The 26,186-nt window shown below is 42.1% G+C and overlaps 1 protein-coding gene across 4 annotated transcripts in view; it reads left to right on the top strand.

Moving 5' to 3' along the window:
- Positions 1 to 9,380: 9,380 nt before the first annotated feature.
- The window catches only part of LOC141937644 (ephrin type-B receptor 5), an 85,799-nt gene continuing 68,993 nt past the window's right edge, over positions 9,381 to 26,186 (top strand). For 3 of the 4 annotated variants that reach the window (XM_074855660.1, XM_074855640.1, XM_074855669.1), the window contains exon 1: positions 9,381 to 9,759. The gene's annotated coding sequence lies outside the window, so the exon portion shown is untranslated. Of the gene's footprint in view, positions 9,760 to 14,727; positions 14,856 to 26,186 lie in introns of all 4 variants that reach the window. The other variant, XM_074855650.1, reaches the window with a different exon arrangement.

Here is a 26,186-nt window from a genome sequence, read left to right as displayed (position 1 = left end):
CAAGGAACAAACCATCTCACAAAAAAGTGAAAGGCTGTAGCCCATATTACTAAAGGGTTTGGTATATTTCTTTTTTGTCTCCCTATGGGCAGTCTCACCCAACCTGCTCCATGTAACTGAGGCATTACTTTAATATGCAGAAGAACTACTCCTAATGTACATGATCCAGTCCACCAAGGGGGGTAGTGATTTTCTGGCAGCATTTCCACATAGTCAATACCATCCCTTTCCTTTAGGCACCTCCCAGTATTTTCCCCTATACCTTTTGTGCTTCTTTTGTAGCTGAAGTTCAAAGTACCAATCACACTGGAAATAATTCCCCACTGAAAAGTTACCCAGAAGGGTAGTTTTCTGATCTGTTACACACTGAACTTTCAATTTAGGAACCTTTATATCCCAAACTTGTGGGTTCTCATTCTGTTCCTTAAATTGAGTTTTCGGGTTGTTCCAGAGATTATTCCAGGTGGTACTGAAGGGAATTGGAAGGCCAATCAATGAGAGGTTTGTAACAGCACTATGCCTTGGAAATCTAGTACATACCCAACATTCACTTACATTTATTGCTAGTGCTATTCTTTTTACCAATTGCACGTGAGTGTTATCATCCCACTGGATTCCCAAGCTTTGTGAGGTACCCCTCTGATATATGACCAGCTGTATCAGCAGAATAGTTACAGTCTTTTGAGTCGGAGTTTTAGAGGGGCCTCTTCCTTGGAGATCCATGGCATTGGAGCTTTCTTGACTCGCGAATAATGAATCCACGTGGCTTGCTCTTTAATCTTTATTGCAGTAAAAGTTGTCAACAGCACCTGGAATGGTCCATTCCATTTTTCTTCCAGTGGCTGACCTGAAAAAGTCTTAACATATACCCAATCTCCAGGATTGAAAGGATGAATTGGTTGACCCTAGTTCCCAAAACTACCTTATCAATTTTATTTAATTGTCTCTTCAATGATACTATATATTGGTATAAATGGTTCTCTCCTAATTGGCTCAAGTCTTCCCCTTTACATTGAAATTGATAAGGTCTGCCATATAAAATATCAGAAGGACTGAGGTTTTCTTTAGATCTGGGCTTAGCTCTTCTTAACAGAGCGAGGGGAAGAGCTTGATACGAATATAGATTTGCTTCTTGACAAATTTTACTATTTGTTGTTTAATCAAGTGATTCATCTTCTCAACCTGTCCACTAGCTTGAGGCCAATACGGCGTGTGCAATTGCCTATCTATACCCAATATTTTACTGATTTCCTGTATCACTTGTGCACAAAAATGAGTACCTCTATCTGATGAAATTACTATTGGCACTCCAAATCAGGGAATGATTTCATTTAATAACACTTTGGTAACCTCTCTTGCCTTATTAGTTCTGCATGGGAATGCCTCTGGCCAACCTGAGAAGGTATGTGTTAATACCGGTAAGTATCGATACCCTCCTTTTCTTGGGAGTTCAGAAAAATCTATTTGCCAATGTTGTCCCAGACTATTACCTTTCCCTGTAACTCCAATTTGAATTTTATTTGACGTATTTGGGTTGTTTTTTAAACAGATTTCACATCTTTGGGTTACTCGTTTCATAGTAGTGTATAAATTTCAGCTTACTATTTTTTGATTTGGCTGTTTGTATAGAACATCCGCTCCCCAATGCGTTTTCTTATGTTCATCCAAAAGTAACTTCCACAGTATATTGGAAGGCACTATATTCGCCCATCTGGAACATAATACCATCCATCTTTTTCTTTACTACCCTTCAAATCATTAATCAATTTTTGATCCTCCTTTGAATATTCAGGTTTCAAATCTGAGTTTAGGATTGAAAGTTTACCATCTGGGACCAAAGCTAATGGTTTCAGTCATTTCTGCCATCTGTCTGGCCTCCTAATCTGCCAAATTATTTCCAATTTCCTGTTCAGTGTTACCTTTTTGATGCCCTCAACAATGCATGATGGCTACCTTTTCAGGGAGTTTTATGGCCTCTAGCAGCCCTAAAATTTCCTCTGAATGTTTTGTTTTCCTTGTGCCATGAGTAACCCTCGTTCTTTCCATACGGCACCATGAGCATGTACTAGTCCAAAAGCATATTTCAAGTCTGTCCAAATATTGATCTTTTTCCCTTTTGCCAGCTCTAAAGCTCTAGTCAAGGCAATTATTTCAGCCTTCTGAGCAGAAGTCCCTACTGGCAATGGTTTAGCTTCAATTACTTTAGAAGTGGTGGTCACAGCGTATCCTGCCTTATGGTTTCCTTGTTTTTTGAAGCTGCTTCCATCCGTGAACCAGATGTCCTCAGCATCCTCAAGCGGTTCTTCTTTTAAATCAGGTCTACTGGAATAAACAGCCTCCATGGTCTCCAGACAGTCATGGGTCACAGGCTCTGATGTGGTCCTGCTGAGAAAAGATGCTGGATTCACAGTGTTAGTGGTCACAATATTTATTTACATCATCCTGTTCCACCAGGATGGCTTGATATTTTAGAAATCTGGAAGGAGAAAGCCAATGGCCCACCTTTTGTTCCAGGATGGCCAAGACAGTATGGGACACCAGTGCTGTTATCTTTTGGCCCATAGTAAACTTTTGGGCTTCTTGAATGTTGAGAACAACTGCTGCAACTGCTCTCAAACATCCGGGCCATCCTTTGCTCACTTCATCCAACTGCTTAGAAAAGTAAGCAACTGCCCGCTCATAGGGTCCCAACTGTTGGGCCAGCACTCCCAGTGCTGTGTCTTGTCTCTCATGTGAAAACAACTGAAAGGGTTTAGAGACATCAGGGAGGCCCATGGCAGGAGCTCTCATCAATTCCTTCTTTAATTGTTCAAATGCCTTTCTAGCCTTTCCGGTCCACATTAATCTTGATGGGTTTTCCTTTAGCAAGGAATACAATGGCTTTACCAAAAGTCCATAATTATTTATCCACAATCGGCACCAACCTGTCATCCTGAGGAAAGTTCAGAGTTCTTTTACCATCTTGGGTTCAGGCGTGCGACAGATGGCCTCTTTCCTCTCCGTTCCCGGTTCTCATCATCCTCCCGAAATCCTGAATCCTAAATAGGTCCCTTGCTGCTGGACCAATTGAGCTTTCTGTTGAGAGACTCAATATCCACCAAGTCCCAGAAAATTAAGCAAACTGACAGTCCATTGTACACAATCTTCCTTCATCCTTGTAGCTGTTAAAAGGTCTCTACATATTGTAGTAAAGTTCCTTCTGGTGAGGGAGGGGTCCAGGTTTCAAGTTCTCGGGCCAATTGATTCCCAAAGATAGTGGGGCTGTTTTTAAAACCTTGTGGTAACACTGTCCAGGTTAACTGGGTTTTTCTCCCTGTATCAGGGTTTTGCCACTCAAAAACAAATAGCTTCTAGCTCTCTTTTGCTAAGGCCAGGCAGAAAAAGGCGTCTTTTACATCCAATACGGTAAACCATACTTGATCGTCTTTTAATTTAGTTAACAAAGTATAAGGATTTGCCACCACAGGATGTAGTCTTCTACAATTTTGTTTATTGCCCTTAAATCCTGAACTAATCTATAACTCTTGCCATCAGATTTCTTTTCAGGTAAGATGGGGTTATTATACTCTGATTCTCATTCAATTAACAGTCTGAATTCCAAAAATTTATTAATGATTCCTTTTACCGCTATCCGATCTTCTGCACACAAAGGATACTGTTTAATTCTCACTGGAGCAGCTCCTGGTTTTAATTTGATTTCTATTAATTTGGCATTCTTACCCTTACCTGGTATTCCAGAAGCCCACACTCCTGGATATACCTGGTCCAAAATTTTGGCCGGTATCATGCTCTCCTTTTCAGTTTGTAACAGAGACAAACTTAAAATTTTGATTAATTGGTCTTCCTGTCGGGGGTCACCATTAGCCGGGGTCCTTATTTCTCCGTGCGGGAACAGGAATGACACAATACCAATATGATGATCAGATCGTCCACCTTTATTTCCCAATCCTGGTTACATTTATATTCTACTAAGTTCCGTACATGCGCTCATCTATCTTCTAATAGGCTACAGGTTATCTGCACGTGCTGTTCATGCGCCTCTACAAGCATTTGCATTGGTTAATTGCAATTAGTATGTAAGGCCCAAAACTTGCCAAAAACTCCCCTGTCTCATACCCTGTTTTGCTCAGACTTGTGTGCTTTTGCTGACCACAGATGTTTCTCGCTTATCTGCTATCTTGTGTGTTTTTGCCAGCCTTATTTTGCTGGCCTTGTCTTCGTCCTTGCATTCTTCTGCCTACACTAACTTCCCTCTAGTGCGGCCCAGACTGCTACTGTCTTCCTTTATTCTAAACTCAATTCCTTCGGCACCAAAACCAATCTTTGCTCCTAGTTGCTCTAACAGGTCTCTCTCTAATAATGGTTTAGGGGATCTGGGCAAATAAAGAAACTTGTGTATACCTATTTGCTTTCCTAATTTATACTTTATAGGTTGCATAAAGAAAGCCTTTTCAGTCTGGCCAGTTGCTCCAACCACAGTTATAAAATCTTTGTCCATAGGTTTTAAACATTGGTTCAAAACAGAGTAAGACGCTCCAGTATCTATTAAAAATTCAACTTCCTCATCCCTGTTCCCACGCTTTATTTTAACCAGTGGATCTGCTAGGGTAGATGCCCCAGGTTCCCATCAATCCACCTCTTCCATCTCCGCAATTGTCGCCCCTTTCTTTTCCTGCAACTCAGGGCACTCATTCTTCCAGTGTCCTTCCTTTCTGCAATATGCACATTGATTCTGACCCAATGTCCCTCGAGAACCCCTCCGCCCTCCACGTCCACCTCCTCTACCTCTTGTTCCACAACTTCCTCTCTTCACTATTCCTTCTTATTTTAATGCTGCCACTGTAGCAGTGGCCATCATTTTTGACGCTTTGCTCTGATCTACGTCTTCCCTATTCCTGAAAACTCTCCGTGCTTCCTCTGTTAATTTCTCAAGATCCCAATCATATGGTGATTTTAGCTTCTGTAACTTTTTCCGAATATCAGTGGCTGACTGTCCCAAAACCAAATTAGCCAATTCTCTCCTTCCCTCCTCTGAGGCAGGGTACATTTTAGTATATTTCCTCATAGCATTCTGGAGCCTTTCCGGGAAGTCACTAGGTGTCTCTTTTGGCCCTTGTTTAGTATTCTATAAAACAGAATACTTTGAGTGCTTTGGGGATGGCAGTTGCTATTCCCGTTCTAATCAAATTTCTGTATCACACCAACCTTTCATACCCTCAATGACTGTTAGGGTCCCAGTAAGGGTTGATCAGGGGAATGTGATCATCAGCAGTTCTCTGGAGTGTTCCCCCATCAATTTGGAACTGTACGTGTGTTTGGGCCATCCTTAATATTAGCTGTTTTTCCAATTCCGTCATGGCTCCCAATAAAATATTCACATCTGCCCAATTGGGATCTTGATTTTTAATTATTAATTCGAAGCTATTGGTTACATCCTCTGGGTCATCCAGATACCTTCTCACTACTTCCTTCCAAGAGTTTAAATCTGCATGTGTAAATGGGACTTTTACCCGAGCCAATCCCTCTGGCCCTACCACTTCCCTCAGGGGGGCCACAATCTTTAGCTCACCCTCCTCCTTAGTTTTACTCTGAGTTCAGCTGGTAATGGGGGACCCCCCTACTGCACCCATGTCTCTATCTCCAACTTCCGAAGAAGGGGGTGACAGGAGAGGTAGTGCAGGAGGTAGGGAGCGGTAGGGGCAGCTTAATGGTTCAAGGAGATCCGTCTCCTCATCCTCTTTCCCCTTCAACTTCAAGCATCTCTGCCCTATGCTACATGCCGAACAACACCTCTTAAGTCTGGGTTTTCCCTTTTCTTTTTCCAGCGCCAGCACCATTGGAACTTGTGGCGCAGGGCTTACACCACAGACACGCTGCCACTCTGGGTGATTTCAGAGAGTGAAAAACATATCCACATAAGATACCTCATCCCATTTCTTTTCTCTTCTGCAAAAAAGCATCAACTGCAGAATAGTATTATACTCCAAACTGCCGTTAAGCAGCCACTTTTCCCCATCATCCAAAGTATATATGGGCCATCATTGGTTACAGTACTTAATCAGGGTTCTTTTGTCTACACTTCCCCCTGGCGGTCCCCCAGTTTCTTTCCAGTGGGTTAGTATACACCCAAGGGGGCTCTTTTTCAAAATCCCACCACTTTGTTTGTTTCCCATCTTTATTGTCGGTACAGATATCTACTACACACACTTCCACAAACTACTGATACTGGATAAAACCTATTTCCCAGACGGCTTCCCCATTCCATCCAAACCCCACAATTAGGACAAGTAAAGTTGTTCCTGTTTCGCAAAATTCTGCTCCAATATACGTTAAAAATCTGCTCACAGTTAGTGCATTTAACATCAATATGGGGCTGGGACCTATTATTCAAGTGTTTCGGACAATATCCACTCACATTCATATAGCTTTTTAGCTTCATCCATCTCCAGCCATCACGGGGTCACGGAACCGCGGATTGGGACTCCACACTCGCTTCGCAGTCATACCGCGTCTCACACACCCACACACTCTCTTAGATTAAACAAATCGATCTTATATTACTACACAGGGAGCTCCCTTACACCATTTACACAAACAACACAGAATTACACTTATAACCACAAGTACCACTAGAACAATTATGACAACTGACAAATCCAAATTTAACACCATACGTACAATATACAAGTTCCAAGTCTCAGAGTCAATATTGGTGCCAATGGTCAAAGTACACAATGAATCCAGCCCCTAAACCAATGTACAGTGAGTCACTGGGCAAATGACAAATACAAGTTACAAATACAAGCCAAGACCAAGTACGCTCCAGATCAAGTGTTTTACACTATTTTGCTAGGTGTACGGCACCCAGCGTAGAACGTCTTCTACAATTTATGGGCACCTTTACAAGGGCAAAACAAGCAAAACAAATTTTAACAGAATACCTTTCTGAAGATGGTCCTTGTCTGTCACCGCAGTGAGCCCAATGAGGAGAAGAGTCCCTCCAGGAAGTTGTGGGGGCACCCAGGGAGTCCTCTGTCTCAGCGGCTCCTGGAGCCGGACAGAGTGTCCCATCTGGGTCGCCAACTGAAACAAAGAAATTGACTCAACAGTAAGCAGGTATTCTTTATTAGCAGTGCTGGGGTCACCCTGGGGATTCTCCACCATAAGGGCTCCCAAGAATTAGCAAGGGACATCAGTTTACATACACACAAATCATATATATTTATTAGATTTCCGAGAAAGGGGTGTCTTATGATAATGAGTTCCCGGAATTCATTTACATAGTCCCAGCATGTGCCGTGAAAATAGGGTGAGGGTCTTTGGTGGTCGAGGGAAGAAGTAAGTAGTCTTCTTCACAGTGTTTGCTAGTTGACCTTCTTTCCAGAGCGTGTGCTGTGAAGTAAAGTCCAGGTGCCTCCTTCCTAAATCAGCAGAATCATCCTCCCTATAACAGGGTCTCTGTGTCTCTTTGTGCGAGTCCCCCCTTACCTTAGTTTTCCCATTCTAGGAGTTGCCCAAGTGTCCACTGAAGGCCTTGAGTCTGCTATCAGTGATTTACGTCGGGAGCCTAACAAGCGTTTCAATCTTACCTAAACATCACATCACAGTTTAGTCTTAATAATTGTCAGAAAATTCATTTGTTTGAGCTCTTTCATTCCCTTTCAGCACCCTCAGTTTCTGCCATTTGTCCGTGTAACTCCCTGAATAGTAGGTACAATCAGAGGGTTATGCAGAGTGCCTCATCCTCTAGCATTTCTCCATATTCAGTCCTGTGACATTTGTAGATTGAGCAGGTGGGCCCTTGTTCTTGCACTAGTGGCTGAGTGACCCAGAAAGATGCTTCCAGTCTTTTCTTTCTACATTGGAAGCAGAGGTTCTCCTTTGGAGAGTTAAGGAACCCTGGTTGATTCATCCACACCACGGCTGATTGAGTTGAGGTTTGTTAGTACCTAGAATCAAGGAGCAGCTAGCCTCTGTGACATTTCACAGAATCAGAATTATCTAGGTTGGAAAATACCTTGAAGATCATCTAGTCCAACCATTAACCTCACACTGACCGTTCCCAACTTCACCATATCCCTCAGCGCTGGGTCAGCCCGACTCTTAAACCCCTCCAGGGATGGGGACTCCACCCCTGCCCTGGGCAGCCCATTCCAATGCCTCACAACCCCTTCTGGTAAGAAATACTTCCTAATATCCAGTCTAAACCTTCCCTGGTGCAACTTGAGGCCATTACCTCTTGTCCTGTTGCTTGTTCCTTGGTTCAAGAGACTCATCCCCCCTCTCTGCAACCTCCTTTCAGGGAGTTGTAGAGGGTGATGAGGTCTCCCCTCAGCCTCCTCTTCTCCAGACTAAACCCCCCCAGTTCCCTCAGCCGCTCCCCATCAGACCTGTGCTCCAGACCCTGCACCAGCTTCGTTGCCCTTCTTTGGACACGCTCAAGTAATTCAATGGCCTTTTTGGAGTGAGGGGCCCAAAACTGAACACAGTAATCGAGGTGCGGCCTCACCAGTGCCGAGTCCAGGGGTAAGATCCCTTCCCTGTCCCTGCTGGCCACACTATTTCTGATGCAAGCCAGGATGCCATTGGCCTTCTTGGCCACCTGGGCACACATTTGACCTTGAGCATTTGGAAGTGGAGCGCAAGTAAGCACATAGGTGTTAACTTTAAGCTAGGTTGCCACAGAACAGCAGCAGATGGCAGACAGCAACATGGATTTCCTCAATGCCAAGAGAGACTGACCAAGGATCGGGAATTGCCGCTGTTACTCCTGTCCTGCCACACGGTACCTTCTGGCACAAACCTCGCAGGGGCATGCACACCTTCAGCCCACTCGGGCATCCCCCGCGAAAGCCCGACCGCAGCAAGGCCTCCCTCTCCGAGCCTGCGGCCACGCAAGACCCACTCGGAAAATCACCCTCAGAAGGACGCTGGGGTGGGGGAAGCGGGAGGGAGCCTGAGCAGCCGAGACTTGAACCGGGGTCCAGACCCGGTGCCGCCCGTGGTCCCGCCCCGTGCAGCGACCGTGGGAAGAGGGCGGGCCTGCGCCCCTCCTCACTCCTGCGAGCCCAGGCTGCGGCAGCCGGAGGAGGGGGGCTGTTGGCCAGCGGCGGGGGGGGGGGGGGGGGAGGGGAGCCGGCGGGGGTGGGAGAGAGGGTGGCGACCGCCGCGGAAGGGACAGTAGTGGCTGCTGCCGCCGCCTCCACCCCCCCTTTGCCGCCGCGCTCGGCTGGGCCTCTGCAAAGGAAAGCAGGTCGGGGGGGTGGGGGGGGGAGAGGGAGGAGGAGGAGGAGGGGCGAGGGGAGGAGGGGAGGGAGGAGAGGAGGGAGGAGGGAGAGAAAGCGAGAGAGAGCAGCCTGGAGAAAGGGATAAGGCAGATCCTAGGAAGCGGGAGGAAGAGAGACTCCTGTAGGAAGGGGATCCGGGGAGAGGAGAGTAGGAAAAAAACGTTCTCAGAGAAAGGCCTGGAGAGAAGCGCAAGGATCGGGACTGCTCGCAACCATCCGACTAGTTGAAGGCATAAATCGAGGGCCAAGGGCTGTTACCGGGACCAGGGGACGAAGCGGCAGTGGGTGCAGAGCGAGAGGGACCTGGCGCTGACTCGTGGAGATCGTGTAACTTACGTGGCGAAAATGGTCTTTGTCCAACTTTTCTGATGCCAGTGGGCCGGTCGGCACGGCTATAGCGGGAAGGGCTCCTGCGAAAACTGCTTGAGTAATGCTGGGAAGTGAAGGAGGTGTTGCTGAAGTCCTGCAAAAGGTATTATGTGGCGGGCGAGCGGGCCGGCGAGGAAGGGCGTTGAGAGTCCGGCCGAGGAGATCTGAGGAAGGGAGCCAGGGTCGAGGATATTGTCGGGTGTCTGCCAGCCGGGGCGGGGGGGGGGGAGACACAGAACAAACGAGTACTACTTCTGAAAGGGATTAAAACTCCTCCGGTTGTGGGTTTTTTCTCCCTTCCTGGTGTCTGCTGCGTTTCTCGGAGCGCCCAGACAGACCCTGCCCCGAGCGCACCTCTCCTGTGAGGTGCTGTGTGCGGACAGGGAGTGAAAAGCTGCATGAAATCGGGTCACAGTTTCTCTGCTCACGGAAATCACTATCCAAACCGGATATCTTCCACACATGCATGGTGTGTTTGGTCTGCTCCTATGCCTGTTGTTTCTCTCTTGCTCCTTGAAGAGCCATAGTTAAACGCTGCCTTTGAAGTCTCTGAAGCAGGAAGGCTGGGGTAGATATATGCTGCTGTAGGTTCCTGATCCTCGTGGAGTGATACAAGGAAGGCTTTGTGGCCTTCGCTGTGGGTAGGGTTGTTTAATGCTCTTGTGGGAGACAGATGGCTGTGCAAGTGCTTGTGGCAGAGAAAAGCCATGTTAATCTATTTTTCAAGGAGGTGATGCAAGTTACTACTACTCATGCTAAATAAATCTGTGAATGTGGGAGGGGCTGTTGTGATGGGTAACTTTAAATTTGGCTTTCATGGATCCACGGAGATGATTTCACTTACTCTGAAGCTCCTCTTGCCGTTACCACACTCATTCAGTTGGGGAGATGAGTGAATATCACCTGCCTCCCCCACAAGTTCTAGAAATAAGAGAGTAAAGATGGGGAAGCATATCTCCCAAGGGGCATCATTCATTAACAGTGATATCAAGTCAGGCAGATTGATGAGGAAGGAGAGTGAGAGGGCAAATGGAAATAACAAGGTCAGGACAGTGGGAAGAGTAGCTGCCACGGGACACATCTGTTAAAGAGACAGATCTGCACTCTCAGCTGGGATGAACAAGGGAGGCTCCTCTCTTTCTTGTTATGTAGGTTCTAATCAGAAACATGGAAACTGGGCGTGGGTGCACCTCTTGTTTAGTCACAGCCCATCCACCTGCCCCAAGCCACAAGATGTAGTGACTATTTTTAGGTCTTTCTTCATTTCCAGTTTGAAGTAATTCCAATGCTGAGGTTCGTTTGGGAGCAGGAAAGAGATAATCCACAATCTAATAATCTCTTTTCTTTGATGTTACCTGATCTCTGTGCTGAAAATAGTATCAGTTTTTCTCTAGAAGTTAATTCCCTAAATTCAACACCTTGCACCACTTCAGTTTATTTTGCTAGTGTTTTGGCAATCCTCAGAAAACTGCACGTAATTTCATCCTTTACTGCCTTTTGCATGTTCTCTTAGCCAGATTACACATGCGCAGTGTTTAATTCCTTGACACATGATGGTGTCCCTCTAGCCACTAAACATTTTTTCTTGTCTTCTGAGTTCTGTCCTATTTAACTTCCTTGTGCTTGCACTGAGCTGCACAGAATTGTTTGTATGGCCATGTGTTTTGATACTTGGAAATACCATGACTTTGGGGCATTGGAGCTTGTATGAAGCAGGATTGTATCCTTTCTAATTTAATCACTGAAACCCTGCAGAAAAGCATGTTTTCTTGCTTTGTTCTGAGGTTCTCAGCTTTTCCAAGCTGTTAGCTGTGGCAAGAACAGCTTGGGTTATAGAGACTGTTTTTGGAGGGGGTTGGGGGAGAGATGTCTCCTCTCTTTTGCCCAAGGCTGCTACTGTCTTTGCCTTCTATATTTGACTTGAAGGCTGACCAATGACACAGTGTTAATGCTTTTTGGGGGAGAGGCAGCTGATGGCTGCAAGGAGACAGCTGCTTATTCTCCAGCATGCTCCATAGGCTGCCAGCAGATGTGCCTGACAGAGAGCTGAACCCTCAATCCATTGAGAATTGTCTTCTTTTTGCCTGTACATATTCACTGTGTACATTCCTCTTTGTGCCCAGGTACAGATGTCTTCCCCTTCTCCCCTTTGCTACTGCACATGCTGTATGCAGAGAATCATGTAAGAGATGATTATAGTTTCTCCCCCCTTACCCTGTGTGCCTCCATTAAGATAGAGTTGTTTTGTAGTCAACTCTCCTTCCCTGGATACCTGCACTATTATGAGATTTATGCATGCTCTTCCTCTGGCTTCAGGGATGCTTCCCTCTGCAGGTCTGCTCCCCCTAAAACCTGCTTTTCCTTGGTATCCATACCTCTGCACGCCCTGTGTGGAAGGTTCTCCTAAAGTCCCTACAGATGAGTGCAAAGTATTTTTAGAGCACATTTAAAGTTGCACAATTTATAAATTTATATTTATAAATTTATATAAATTTATAAAAGACTCATTTCTATGAAGATAAAGTTGATTAAAGCTTTAGGAGGAAACTGATAGGCATCCTGTAGTTTTGTCATTATTTTCTCTTATGTGTGTTCTTAAACCTGCTTTAATATTATATTACTATTATATCTTACTGTTTAAAAAGAGGAAAATTTATATTTTGTTAGTAAGTTTTATATCATCTTACAGCAATACAGTTAATGTACTTTTTCCAGCTACTGACTCCACAGATTCAGCAGTTTTCCAACTCTTTGCAGCCTTACCAATCAGCTTCTGCCTGTTAAGTCTTGGGTTGGACATCCCTCTTGTCTCCATGTTTGCTCTCTTTGGCAACCATGTAGTGTCATGGACTTCAGGGGGTATGCACAAGCATAACTTACATGGATTTTGTAAATAATTTTGTAGATGTTCTACAGCAGCAGACTAGCTCTCTGTCTTGAGTGGTGCCAACTGTGCTACGTAAACAGACCCCAAAAAGGATAAAAACTCCTTAATGATCATGTCAGCCACGGTACTCTGACATGTGAGCAGCAAATCTGCTGAGTAAGAAAATGCCATTTCATGTTGTCACTCTTCTCGCATTTGATTTATACAAGAAGTTTTAAACTTAACAAAGAGAAGAACTATAGTACTTTCTTCTCAAAAGCATGTGTTGTGCTTTCAAGAAATATTCCTCTGCCACCAGGAATAGTATTTTATTTTAAGTGTACTATTAATACATGTGATATTTTTTAAAAAAAATAAAACTATGTACTTTATGGAGGTACTGGCACAATATTTTATACGGAAGATGCTGTCTTGCCTCTTACAAAGTCACCATGGAGCAGGCTGATGCTCCTGTCACAGAGGTGCTACTTGAAGATTGTTTTTGAGACCACTTCTGAGAAAAGAAGCAGCTTTGGAACTCAAGTGCTTCTAGTCACTGTTTTCAACTTTCCATGCCTCCAGAGGCTCCTGTGCGTTCTGCTACTCAGAGCTTGCTCGTCAAGAAGATTTTTGTTCAGATGTTTCACATGCACACGCACCCTTCCATATGCATGCATGCCCATGTATGCACGCAACAACACTTAAAGAAGATAAAAAAAGTGCTATCCTGGGAGTAGAGAAGATGTTGGATACTATGAGAACACAGCCTATCCTGTCGAAAAAATATAGCCTTACATATGAAAGCTATAGGTCCTTAAGGTCTTGGTTCACCTTAGGATGGAAATTCCCACCAGCCCAGACCTGTATACTGAAACATACATGACTTCATTTTCAGACAGGCTTTTTCTTTTTTTTTCTCCCCAAGCTTGCCAAGTAAATGATTCCTCTGCTGATTCTGCAGTTTCCAAATGCAGGTTTTCTCCCTGTACCATGTGTCTGGAAAATATCCAAGGTGTCTAAATCATGTAATTAAACCCTAGAAGCCAGAGACTGAGGACTACTAACTCTCTGTAACTTATTTCAGTTTTAGCATATAGATGTTCCTCCAAGTTACTATAAAGCTTTCAAAGCTCCCTAAATGACCTGATCGCTCTCCCACTTAAGGTAAAACACTCACATGATATGAATCTATTTGGCCCAGCTGACCACTTCAGAGACAGTGTGTAGGTTACAGATGCCTGTGTGGAGGCCTTTAACATCAGGCTTACCGCAGGTTCTTTCAGATCCTGAGGATGTCCACAAATGGAAGCAGGGTTCCTTGGCAGAACTCTCTTATCTTCCTAACTATTCTTTCAGAAGAGGGGGGATGTCACAAGAGGGATATTGTTGTGGAGATTTCTGAGCAGGTTTTGAATAATTTCAATTTGGAAATTCAAATTGGACTGTTTATAAAACTGTTTGAATTTCCAAATGTTGTTTCACTCACATCTAGGATCAGTTTGATTCCAGTAAGCAGAGTGTGAAATGCTTTCTGCACCAGGAAGATGTTTGAAATTATTCCTTCTTGGTTTTGAGCCAGGAAGAAGCTGCTAGAAGCACAGCTGGATTGGGATGCTTGTCTGCAGTTGTCTCCCAGATGGTCCCTTCCCTTGTTAATGTCAGTAGGCTTTGAGCTGGTTCCAGCAGTAATGGGAATGCAAATATGTACTGGCATTTTCACTTTTCAGTGAGTTAGCTAATCCCATGTGGAGCATGTGTTGTTCATAAAGGGGCCACCATGTCAGCGGTTATCACTGCCATCATCATGGTATCAGGAATGAAATAGTTCTGTTGAGGAATGTTCATTTAATTACTAGTGCGGAGAGGATCTTAATGGCCACCTCCTCCTCCAGCATCTAATCAGCAAAGGTGCAGTGCAACATGATTTCAGAACAAATTGTGCTGACCTGAGCATAAATCAGTGATCTGTTAAAATCTAGCAGATAGATAGAGGCTTGACAGAGGGAATTTTCTGTAGTTTGCATGCGTCTTGGTGTTGTTTTCTGCTGGGACACGTATGTGGAGTCAGATGCTGAAGAGTAATTAGTTTTCTTTCGGAGCCTTGCTGCAGCACCTTTATGCTCAGAGCCCCAGGCTGAGCACCAGAAAGACATTTGGTGAAATAACATAATGGGAATGATGCATGACTTGTGCTCCTTGTTTCAGTTAAAAGTTCTAACGCTGACTGGAAGAATCATGTTGACAATTGCATGTTTCTCATGGATAATTTTACCCATCTTGAATTAGAAGTGGCTTTGGATGGTCTCAGAGAGCTTGAGGTTCCTGCAACTAAGGTAATCAAATTAGTGACTAGATCCCTGTTACCTGTCTTAAAAAATCGTGTCCTAAATAGATTCTTTTGATTCTGTCTAATGAATTGCCCCCAAAAGAATGTGTGCGGTGACAGGGTGTAAAGAAAACAAATCAGTCTTTGGAAACAGAGTAAAAATAAAAATCTTCAATTCTTTAAAACAATTAAGCTAAAGCAAGTAAAATAACACCTACTGGACAACTCTAATTGAAAGGATGGGGATAGGCTTGTTGAATTGTTGTCTTGCTTCTCTTGACTGATAGTCTGTATCAGCCCGTTGTGTCTAATAGTGTTATAAAGAGTTACATGGGTAGAAATCAGAGTGGGAAGGGGGAACATGCCCTAAAACCTCAGAAAGTTCTTTTAAAATTGTTTTTTAGATAATTCTTCTGAAAAAGACCTTGTTTTCCCCCTGCCCCCGACCATAGCAGATCAGCCCAGTATTTTTTACTGTATTTTCTCCTGTGCCTCTGAACCTGTGGTGTTGAAATCCTTGACTTTATGGCGCTAATCCAAATGCATATGGGCTATTTGTATTTGTGTGAACTTCTCTGCCACACACTGATGAACTGGGAGCTCAGTGAAGAGCAACAGCAGTGATTAGGAAACTACAAGGAATTTTTGACATGCTATTAAAAAGAACTAGCTTAATAATGACTGAAAAAGGGTTCCTCTGGAGTATCTATAGTACCTGGGAGAGTATTGATGGGATCCTAGGCAATGTGGCTGAAGTAAATTGCCTACTTCAAATTGCCCAAAGTAGATGATTTCAGGTTCAGTATTAAGGCATGTTTTCTTCCACCAAGGGTCTAAGTAGATTGTAGGGAATCATGGAAGCTCTATTGCTTATGTCATTTAAAAATATAACTAGGAAAGCTTAAAGGAATATAGAGACAAAAATCCTGCAGTTGACTGGGAACTGTAGGCCAGATGTTGTCTAAGTAAAGATGCCCATCCCACCCTTTTAGTTTCTATTATTACAGTCTCACCAGCAACGGGGGGAGGGACTACCTTCCTGACAGAAAATGTATCTTGGATCTGCTGTGTTACAACCAAGGCTGGTTGGTATCCAAGGAAAGAAGTGGTGTGTTGTCCTTGCTCCATTTTAGGTGTAATCCTTTAGTTCAAAGTTCAAAGCAAGAGCAGTGAGCCCCAGCATCCACACTGAAATATAAATAAGCCTTTGAGACAGAGGAAGCAGGACGAGCTCTGAGATATGTTACTGCCTTCATCTCCAGCATGAAAAATGATGCAAACATGCATTAGAAGGAGATGCTGTGAGCCTGAAATATCTTTCTACTGTAACCCACTTGGCCTTCCCTCTTCTGTTTAAGAAGACTTTTTCTGTTCTGCTGAAGTATTAGTGGCACAACGAACTGGAAATGCAGGATGGGAGAGGAGGGAAGGACCTGAGAATGGAATTGGCTGCTCTGCAGGCTCTGCCAGTGGCAAGTTCAAATTTTTGGTGGGGCTCTCTAACACGCTTTTGCTACACATGGGGTCCTTATGATGCTTCACTGAACTCAGCTAATTGTTCCACCCAGTGATTCCCTTTCAGGTCATCTGTCTCTTCTTTGCAGCCTTGATCTCACTTCTCTTCTTCAAGCTGCCTTTTCTGCCCCATTGCTCTTTCAACTGGCTCCTAGACAATAGCCAATTTTGGGCAACTCAAATCCCAAAATCAAAGTGAGAGCCTGGTCTAAGCCTTGAACCAGCATGAATAATTAATGTTGTCCTCTAAATAAATATATATATATATCACTGACAAAAGGTAAAAGAAACAGTGTTTCAGACCAAGTCAGATGTTTCTGAAGTTGAATAGGACCCTTATATTGTCTGTTCTTGTTGCTCAGTTCAGTCATTTAACAGTGAGACCAAGGTATTATATGAGGGAAGGAGACTAACTGAAGATTATGGATTTGAAGACCGGAGCTGAAGAGAACAAAACTGGAGAAATCATCTATTTTCTTAAAGTTTTCCCAGAATAAGTTCTGGATTTCACAGTTCCTGTCTTGGTGTTCTTACTGTGCCTTGAGAGATTGCTACCAAGGTAGCTCCCTAGTTGCTTGTTACTGCACAGTGAAGTAACACCTCCTGCAAAAATGGTTATAGATAGACTATCGTTAGTGATGGTGTGCAGTTCTGTGGAGTATGATCAGTGCAGTGCAGGTTTATTTTGTAGTGTTTTAGTGCCTAATGGGAACATGAGGCTCAAACTAATGGTGGAACAGACAGAATTCCCATCTAGGCAAACAGTGGTCATAAAGATGAAAACTGTATGGTATAACTTTTCTCTGAGCCATTTTCTCTCTCCCTCATAGCTTCCTAGTTTTGTGCATATATTTCCACATCAAACACTCTAATTTACATGCTGGAGCTAAAGCTTGTGTATTGTATAGCCTGTTGATGCTGTCAGCAAAATGTAAGGGAATCAGCTTGACTGAAGATAATTTCTTATTCCCACTTCCATTCAGGGGATATGTTATGTTACAGGCCTCTATTAGGGCAACCTTATGAACTTGAAAACTTGTATTTGCAATAGGTGTGAGGATATGATTAGATGGAAGCTAGCTGGTAATCAAATGCATGAAGAGTTTTGGACAGAAAGATCAGGACAGTTAACAAGTTGGTAAAGTGATTCAGTGCTTTTCTGCCTTGTTTTACAAAGAAGCATTCTTTCCTTGATCTCTTAACAGGAATTAAAAAAAAAGTTATGATAAATAATGCTAATAATTAAATAGTTTTAAAAATAAAAGTAGCCTCTATCTGCAGATGCATGCAGCCAACAATTTGAGAACCAAGCTCAATGACAGCCCAAGGCTGTGAAACTGATTAAAATGGAAGAAAGTAGTTATAATTAACCCTTAAATCATGAAGCACATTCTCTGAAAACCCAAGTTGCTTCCCTGAAGCCAGAAAAGAGGTTAATAAAAAGAGCAGCACTTAAATGAAGATGTTTTAATATTATTAGTTCTTTTTATAGTATGTTTTGAAATGTCAGTTTCTCTCATGGAATGAAAGGCAATTTCAAAATGCAGGCATTTCCCATAGAAGAGGACCATTATCTTTTAACTGACTGTCAGTGCTGCCACTATCTCCTAATGGACAGCATAAGTTTGGATACTGTGAATATGAATAGCATGCATTTTCTGCTTATGCTTAATATTCCTTACTGTAAAACCCTCGTACAGTCAAAAGCAAAATTAGAGATGAAGACAGTAAGAATATTTTTACAAAAAAATTAAGATCCTTTATGGCAGCTGAAGAAAATCTTAATCCTTACTAAAGGGCTTTGAAAACTTTTGTCCACAAAGAGCAGTTTAAGAAAAATACTCTGTTTGTTTTTTGCCCTCCATTATATGTTTTGAGTGTTTGTGCATAGATCTTAGTTCATATATTTCTAGCCATGCCATGTAAGGCTATATTCTTACTTTAAAATGGGAAACAGTATTAGTATAACATATCCCTTTTCTTAGGCTTATCCATATCTTATTTTTGTAAGCAGCTCTCGCCTTTCCCCCCACCCAATGCTTCAGACCCTTGATTTATTTTCCAGCGTCCTGACAGTGCCTTTAATGCCCTTTTGCAGCTCTGTTCTTGGTTTGTCTATGCAGATTTGCAGATGCTCTTGCAGACTTGGTCAGCAAATGTCAAGGTTATTTGTCTGATTTGTGGTGTTGCTTGTCTGGCCAATGCTAACACTGTGCTTGGCATCTATATCATTTTGCATCCATCAGCAATCAGAACTTGGTATATAATTAAACTTTAATTTCAGATGAAAAAGAAGCAAGATCAGCATTGCTGAGTAGATGAGAACATGATTTTAGGGACATACACTTTAATTCACATGTCATTTGTTTAAATGCTGTTTGTGAAAGTTTTATTTCCCTTCCCTTTTTTAATGCCAAAACAGTATGCATCTTTTTCCTTGTTTTCAAACTTGTTCTATCATAAAATTACTGTGAAATTTGAAGTGCTTACTTAAACTTAGCTATTGCCAGTTGTACCAGAGAAGGAAGTGTCAATTTTCAAAGAATTTTTACTACCACAGGATTTTTTCACCTAGAAGTTAATAATGTGGCCATCTTAAGGGATACTTAAGTCAGATCCCCTAAACATAAAATTCTGTGCTTAGGATTTTAGAAATACAGTCTTTTAGACAGTGCTTGAGAAAGGTTTGCTCCTGTGCCCTAGATCTTGTAAATTACCTATTTTTTTCCTCTCTGAAGCCTATGTCTTCCTTTTGTGCAGATAAAAGTATACTTGTTAAAGGTAAATCATACTTGAAGTTGAAAACATCCTGTTTATTTCCAGATAGATAAAAGTACATTGCAGGAATCTGTGCACAGTTGTGCTGAGAGAATTTTCCTGAGAAATTAAAGTAAAATTGATAAGAGCACAGTGAAACTATACCCAGTAGGTACAGCTGTTGTCTTCTCTTTCCATCAAAGAAGATGAATGTGATGGGAACCTGCTGATTCTTTTTCTCCCTCTTCTTTCTGCAGTCTCATTTATTTACTCTATGAAAATTCAAAGGGAGTAATTTCTCTGCCACCCCAATTCCTATTATTTTTTAGGAGCGTTTCTATCAGGCAAGTGATGGATAACATACACAACAATGCATTTATTTCCATTTTTCATTCTATAACGTCATTAATATTCTAGAGCTGGGATTTTGCTTCCAGGTGTTAATGTTAGAAGCTTGAGTATAATTACCAATGTTTCTTTGAGAAGTACACTCATCACTATAAAAATTGTCAATTAAGTTAAATCTTGTGAGGTGGAAAGAGATTTTGTTCAGGAGCTTTGTTGTACTTAATATGCATGTCATTCAGGTACGTAATAAGCAGGTGGAAGAAATAATCTGTATCTTTAATTTTAAATTTTTTTTTTTTAAATTGCAAGTTTCAAGAGATCAGTGTCCCTCTTGTTAGGCGTAGCAGAAGCATAATGGGGAGGCATTGAGAGAGTCTGCAGAAACACAGAGCAGTGGTGAATGAATTTTTGGTTAGGAATATAAACTAGGGTCACAAGAAAAGCTGTGAGGCTTCCCTAGCCAAGTATATGTGTCATGGCAGAGAAGAGAGATTTAAAGGAAAGCACTGTGGTTATCTAAAGAAATGTTAATGTGGCCACCTGTATGGGTTGGAAGACAGCACAGAGTCTCAGAATCTCCGCAGATACCTTTAGGCTGCACCTAAGGAGTCATCTGGAAGGGACTGTTTAGCTGTCCATAGCTCTCTTTTTTATTTGATGCAGATCTTAAATACCTACTGAAGATAATTCAGCTCAGTCCACTGACTGTAGAGATTGTTTGACTGATTATGCTTTCAATTTGGGCACCCTATCCGAACCTCAAAGGCTTAATAAAAATTCATTAAAATAAGCATCACTTCCCTTTAAGGGCTATGGAAGTTCTTAACTTGGATCCCACTAGGAAATGTGTAATCAGTGTGGAAGATCAGCTTCAAGACTCTGGTGTTTCCATGGTAAACAAGGAAATAAATCTTTCTTTGGAGAGCATTCAAAATCAACCTTTGGATTGTCGTTGTAAACTTAAAGAATCCCCAAAGACACAGACACAACCCTATTTAGATAATCAAGAAACAAATGATCAAGCCAGCTAGAGGAAATCTTTTAGGAAGCACATTGTTGAGGAAGAATTCCTTTAAGGTTAGTTATACATTAGCACCTACAGCCTTTCTCTCAAAATTAAATTAATAAACTGAACAGACCATAAAAATTCCACAAGGCTTTGTTACAAATTCCACTCTCAGATATTTTAAAAGTATTTTGGGGTCATTCAAAATAATCTCAGATAGTAACAGAGGATAAAAGGATATACAGAAACTATTGAAATGATTTATATATTTAATTAAACATTTCTCTGTGCCTCTATATGTGCCCCAGTAAAAAATTTTTTTAAGAAGAACACATTAACTTCGTAATATTAAAACCTTGAGCGATAAATTATGTGTTGCTCTCCCCCCATTCACTTCCTGTTTGGGATGTAGAAAGTTTTCTGTGTATAGCAGTTACTGTAATTATTGTCTAAGAAAGAAGGTAGACAGTATTATGTCATGCTCAAAGTGTTGCACAGGCATTGAGTGACAGCTTTTCACAACAGCATTGTGAGATTTATCCTAGTGAGATGAGTGACTGTAGCTGCAAGGGCATCTCAGTGGCAAAGGAGCAATTATGGTAGGAGAGAACTTGGGGGGGAAAGGAGAGGAAAGGCCTCTTGCTTGATGTATAACACTACCGTGGTTCCCTGTTTATCATGAATGAAAAATATTAATTCCATTTTTTTGTACTCTGCCTAAATGTGATGAATCAGTGTGCAGCACAAATTAATTGGAATAGTAGTTTATTGACTCTCCCAGATGTTGTGCTCATTTATCTTTTTAATGCTTCTCACCGAGAGATAATATTAAGCTGTTATGATTCATAGTGCAAAATGTGCAAGAGGAGGAAAGACTGTGCCTGCAAAGGTACAGCATTTTCTCTGCCCTGAAGAATTTTTGAGGTGCATTTATTTTGCATCCAGATGCTTTGTGTGAGGATGATGTGTGAGGATGATGTATGACAAATATGAGGGAAATCTGTTGAATCAAGTGTAGCGGAGGGAAGCTATACCCATATAATGATTTCTACTGTGAAAGAGGCCTAGAGGAGTCAGTTAACAATGGAGGAGGAAGAAACATTGTTCCAGTGGGAGGAAATAAGACGATTTGGAAAAGTTCTTGGGACAGTTAAGAAGAATAGAAAGAGTAAAAATCTTTCATTGTTACGATTTCAGCTTCTATTAGTAGAACAATTTAAAATACATGAAAGTACTTTGTTGCACAGGGATAGATATATTTTCAAATGTGTTGCAAGTTCAAAACAGGGATTAGATAAAACCATAAAGTGATACTAAAGGGAATGGATTGGGTTATACTCTCCAGTAATTCTAATCTTGTATTTGTGAATACTAGAGGAATAGTAGGGGAGTAGACCACATACAGGCCAGGCTTGGAAGCTGTCACCATATAGCACCTCTTCCTGGCACTGGATACACAGAGGAAACTTGGGTCAGATGGACACTCATCTTCTTCAGTGTTCTTTCTTGTGCTTTGAAGTGTAGTTTGCACTAAAGAATGCAGAATTGTTATTCTCTTGACCACACATTCAAACCCACAAACGTTCTTCCAATAAGGAAGGCCATAAGGAACACTTGATTAAGAACTGACAAATTTTGTATTGTGTTGACAGCCCCATTGCTTCCATTTGCCTCCATGCCTCCTGGGAATAAGATACTTGGACCGATATTAGAGTTGGGATTTCTACAAAGCAGTGCAGAATGAAGCATCCTCTCTGCAGTGGATCAAGCTCCTGTAAGCTTTTAGTGAATAGAATATTGGAACTACCCTTAGGTCTCATGTAGAAATTGGGGGCTATGGGACTAATAGGTCTTCCTGCTGCCTCTGGTTTGCTCTAATTTCACAGAACTCAAAGCAACAGCTACATTCCATTCATGGAGAGGAAGAACCTGCCAGGTGCTCATGTTTTCTCCAGGAGGCTTGTGCAGTGCCTGAACAATCCTAGCTTTTTTATTAATCCTAAAGGAGTGCCTGAATTCCTCCTGCAGAATCCAAACAAGTTCATGATTCAGATGAATGCTTAACTGCTATTTGATGTCAGGTTCTGCAGGTGGTCTCTGTCAGAGGAGAGTAGGATCAATGTGCATTACTTTCTGATCTGTAGCTACATACTGTTTGCATACTAAGCTAGAAAATGCTTCAGTGAAGATCTGTCTAATGATTTATGGGTGGAATCAAAATGATTAGAAAGCAAGGGGTTTTCCTTAAAGCTTATGTCGATCAGAACCTGTGGCCAGAAGAGAATTAATACAGTTTATATCTAGTTGTCACTGTTCTTGATCAGTCTCAGAGTGCCAGGCAAACCCAGAAGAAAAAAAGGAGTCCATTCTGAGAAGATCCCTCTTAGGTTTGCCATGTGCATGACCACCTCCATCAAGAGTCAAGACATATGCCTTTGGGGTACTGTAAAATAAGTGACTACACAAACCTAGGAGCAAATATGCTTCTCTTCTAATAAAAACACGTGCACTGATGTAAGAGAATTTTGGATCAACGCTAACCCATTTAGCAACAGCCCTGTGGCTGGCTCTTCAGGTGTCATCATTGACAGTGCTTGAACTTTGAGGGAATCTATTATTTGCATAATGAAACTGCTGCAGAGATACTAGCTGCATGAAATACTTCAAGTTTGCCACAGTTTAGATACAGGATGGGCACACAGCAGCCCCCTTTGTGACAGAAATCTCATGAGCACAGACCTGTATAAGTGTCAGTTGTCCTAGTACATATGGGAACACTATTCCTACTATCTTGTAGCACTGAGCATCATTTGCCTGGAGACTGTACTAAAGTGTTCCCACTACAAGATTGAGTTCAGAAAAAGTGAGAAATTACAGCACTGGCTGGCTGGTGAGAAGAAACAGGTTGCAAACAGTGCCATTAAGCCAGGCATACTATGTTTCACATTCAAGGCTTTCCAGCTGAAATGGTTTGTGTTTGCAGTCTTTTGTAGAAGAAGCTTTGAGATGCTGGGCAAGAGCTGACTCTCTTCTGTTGAGATATACAACAGAAGAGAGCAAGGGAGATTCTGACTATATAAGGAACAAAAAAAAAATCCCCAGTAGTGGTTCAGCACTGGAACAGATGCCCAAAGAAGCTGAGGAATCTCCATTGCCTTGACAAACTTCCCGAAGAACTCTTCTCCCTCTCTGGTTGTTCAGCTAAGAAACGAGGATTCTTGAAAATACTGGTGATGATTTTATTAATCTCTCCTATTGGGATCTTGAACATAATTAAATTTTGGTAATCTAGATACCACAGTGATGGTGCCAAAGTAAACAATCGTAATAGCATTGGTGAATGACGTAAGCAGATAACCTGGAGACTTCCATCTCCAGTCTCTTGGAGCTTGGTACTAAAGCAAAGGCAATATATAACTGGTCTTTTCTGACTGCTTGGCATCTTCACTGTTTTATAGGGTTGAATCATTAAAAGACATTTGGTTCCTCAGGAACTGTCATGCTTTTCAGATGCTTTATGATTTTTCAGGACTTCCAAGGAGTTGGAGATCATTCCACTAGCCAAGGAAGTATATGCCCAAAATGGTGTAGAATCCTTGATGAAAGGGTTAACATAAGAAGAATTGACAGCCGGTGCATGGGTGGCAAGTTCTATGTAGCTGGAAGAGAGAGAGGATGAGAATGGGTATTTAATTAAGTTTATTGATGGATCCTGTCCAGGGAAGGTGTATGACTTTGCAGTTGGATTTGGAGGAGAATGGGGGATAGTGGATTCTGTAGCAAAGAGAGGTGGTAGTCTGTCTGAAAGTGATTTTGGAAGAAGTAACAAGCTGAGAAGGCCATGGAAAGGTGCTTGTGTAGACAAGAGAAGAGAATCATTTAAAAGCTGGCATGGTTTGAGGTTTCTGTTTTAAGTAGTTTGGTGTAGGGAAGAAACAGTAGGAGAACTGAAGAATGAAAGATGAGTGTCTTTGGGTGTAGTCAAATTCTGCACACATCAAGTACTGGGAGGAAGGGCAGGGCAGTGGTTAGTAATTTAGGGGCTTGGTACTCTTTAATTCAGAGAGGCTAGTACTTCCCTCCTACTCTACCTTAAATGCTTCCATAATGTTCTCCTCTATCCTTCATTGTGGAGTAAGCATTTTTCATTGAGGTGTGGAAGAGGCAGGATCAAAAAAATTACAGATTTACCTTTTTTAACTGCTAAATCAAACCCAACTTTTTCATTTAGCCGCAGTTTATTTCAGGGAAAAATAATTTTCCAGTCTAATCTAGACAAAGGCCTCACGAAGAGCAGTGCAACATTGCTGAGATACAGGGTCTGCCATGGTCAGCTGAACAGATGTTGTAAGAGAGATGTGCAGGTAGGGGGGGAAGGGGAACAGTTGGTTTCCTTGGAGCCTGAAATAATTTTGTGTCTGCTTCTTGGTAGCAGGGTTTTCTTAGTTCTATCTGTTTTGCAGTAGCAAACTGATTTCCTCCTTACATATTACCTAGTTAAGTTCAAGACTTTGGCCTGAGATCTAGCAGCCAGAGTGTATTTGGGTTGTTTCCTGCTCTGCCACTCGTTCTGTGACGTTGAGAAGGTCTGAACTGTGGGCTGCTTTCAAACCTTCTGTAATGAATGCAGCCCTGCTGACTGAAATGAAAGTTTTCTTCAGTTTATTTCACCTCTGTTCTGCATTTATTTGCCTTCAAAATGAATGTTTAAAAGTCCCCATCTCTCAGGAGTTGGCTGGCCTTAAGAATAGGCTTTTAGATGTTACAATGTTATGGATTGACTGGCAAGACAAATGCTGAGTATTATGTCTCCATGTAGAGTAGTCATGCAGGCCTGATTCTGGTGTACCAAGTCTTGGTTTTGGTGTCTCAGGCAGCAGTCTTCAGCCCTGTTCCTGGAGAACACTTCTATGTGCTTGGATAGTTCTTTCTATAAAGAAGGGTTTTCTGATCATTCAGCCTGGATTTTTCTCAGTTTCATCCAGTGGTGTTTTTCTTCTGTGGTGTATACATGCTTCATAAACTAATATGCAGTACCTGTATTATATCCATTATACTATTTTAATCTTCATTTTTTCTCAGTTATACTTTACTGATTTCATTTTTCTCTTTCCTCATCAAAGTTTTTGCTTCTTCCTGAGGTCCCTTTAGTTTACTTACATTTTAGTGATGCCCAGGGTGCCTGTATTTCATCTGTGTTTGGTGTATAGGTTCTCATTAAGGGCAATGTAAGAACTATTCCATCATGTCCAGTAATTTCTCCATCTCTTTAGTAAAGCAAATCAAATTGCACTCCATTGCCTTTTATCATACTCCCCAGGCTGCTTTTCTCTCTGCTACACTGAACTTGCTCAAATCCCCCATTGCTGGGTTTTCAGATTATTGCAGTGAGGCTGCCCCTTTTAATTACAACTCTTCTCTCCCCTATTTCAGCCAAGTTATTGAGCCATTTCTCTATATTGCCTCAGACATTTTTCTTTCTCTGTAGCTATGCTTCGCTGTCTCACTGAAGACACTGAAGTGTTTTCAATGCTCTGTGCAAAGAGCACCTAAAGAAACAAAACATACTGGCTTTTTGCATGTAACCTACATATTACCATGATATTTATCCCGTGGGCTGAGTATTGGGCAAATGGAGCCAGAAATACCTTGCTTAGCAAAATTATTGTGCTGGATTGATCTAATGCAGTGCTACATGCCGCTCCCCGACTG

The sequence above is a fragment of the Strix uralensis genome, chromosome 2 (genome assembly GCF_047716275.1).
Source record: "Strix uralensis isolate ZFMK-TIS-50842 chromosome 2, bStrUra1, whole genome shotgun sequence".
Lineage (NCBI taxonomy): Eukaryota > Metazoa > Chordata > Aves > Strigiformes > Strigidae > Strix > Strix uralensis.
This window is presented reverse-complemented; position numbering and strand designations above follow the sequence as displayed.